The sequence below is a fragment of the Chrysochloris asiatica genome, unplaced genomic scaffold (genome assembly GCF_000296735.1).
Source record: "Chrysochloris asiatica unplaced genomic scaffold, ChrAsi1.0 scaffold00023, whole genome shotgun sequence".
In the NCBI taxonomy this organism is placed as follows: domain Eukaryota; kingdom Metazoa; phylum Chordata; class Mammalia; order Afrosoricida; family Chrysochloridae; genus Chrysochloris; species Chrysochloris asiatica.
In genome coordinates this window covers 4,944,081-4,945,349 of record NW_006408541.1, presented here as the reverse complement: position 1 = coordinate 4,945,349, position 1,269 = coordinate 4,944,081, and the positions used below count along the sequence as shown (strand labels likewise).

Here is a 1,269-nt window from a genome sequence, read left to right as displayed (position 1 = left end):
AAAAAAAAAAAAGGTCGATGTTTAACCATTTCAAGAGGTAGCATATGATCAGGAGCCAGTGATACTGATGGAAAAAGTCCAAGGTGCATTGAAGGCATTGGCAAAGAACAAGGCATTGAGAACTGACGGAATGCATATTGAAATCTTTCAACAAACTGATGCAGCACTGGACGCATTCACTCATCTTTGTCAAGAAATTTGGAAGACAACTACATGGACAGCTGACTGGAAGAGATCCGTATTTGTGCCCATTCCAAAGAGAGGTGACTCAATGCAATGCAGAAATCATCACACAATATCATTAATATTCCATGCAGGTAAAATTTTCCTCAAGATAATTCAAAAATGACTGCAATAAAATAAAATAAAATAAAATGACTGCGAGAGTACATTGACAGAGAACTGTCAGAGGCTCAAGCCAGATTCAGACAAAAACATGAACAAGGGATATCATTGCTGATATCAGATGAATCTTGGCTAAATGCAGAGAACACCAAATAGATGTTTACCTGTGTTTTAATGACTACACAAAGTCTTTGATTTGTGTGTTATGACAAGCTATGGACAACATTGCAGAAAATGAGTATTCTGGAACACTTAATTGTGTTCATGAGGAACTATACATAGACCAAGAGGCAGTCATTCAAACAGAACAAAGGGACACGGAAAGGTTTTAAATGAGGAAAGGTGTGCATCAGGGTTTTATTCTTTCACCATATTTATTCAATCTGTATGCTGAGCAAGTAATCCTAGAAGCTAGATTATATTGAGAGGAATGTTGCATCAGGATTGGAGGACTACTCAAAAACAAAAACAAAAACAAAAACCCTGCAATATGCAGATGGTTCAACCTTGTTTTCTGAAAGCAAAAAGGGCTTAAAATACTTACTGATGAAGATCAAATGCCACAGCCTTTGGTATGGGTTGCCCCTCAATGTAAAGAAACAAAAATCCTCACCACTGGACCAATAAATAGTGTCAAGATAAATGGAGAAAAGACTGAAGTTGTCAAAGACAACATTAGCACTCATGGCAGTTGTTGTTAAGTGCCATTGAGTCAGTTCTGACTCATAGCAACCCTATAGGGTGTCAGAAGAGCGGATGGAGAGCTTAAAGTGCTGACCTTGCTGTCCAAACTGACCTTGAAGTCCAGCACATTAACCTACAGCACCACACCAGGACTCCTTCATGGAAGCAGCAATTAAGAAATCAAATGACATATTGCACGAGGCAAATCTGCTACCTAAGACCTCTTTAAAGTGTCCAAGA

The 1,269-nt window shown here is 38.5% G+C and overlaps 1 protein-coding gene across 1 annotated transcript in view; it reads right to left on the bottom strand.

Annotated features, from left to right (window-relative positions):
* CBLN4 (cerebellin 4 precursor) overlaps positions 1-1,269 on the bottom strand; it is a 12,276-nt gene that overhangs the window by 504 nt on the left and 10,503 nt on the right. The window lies entirely within an intron of this gene.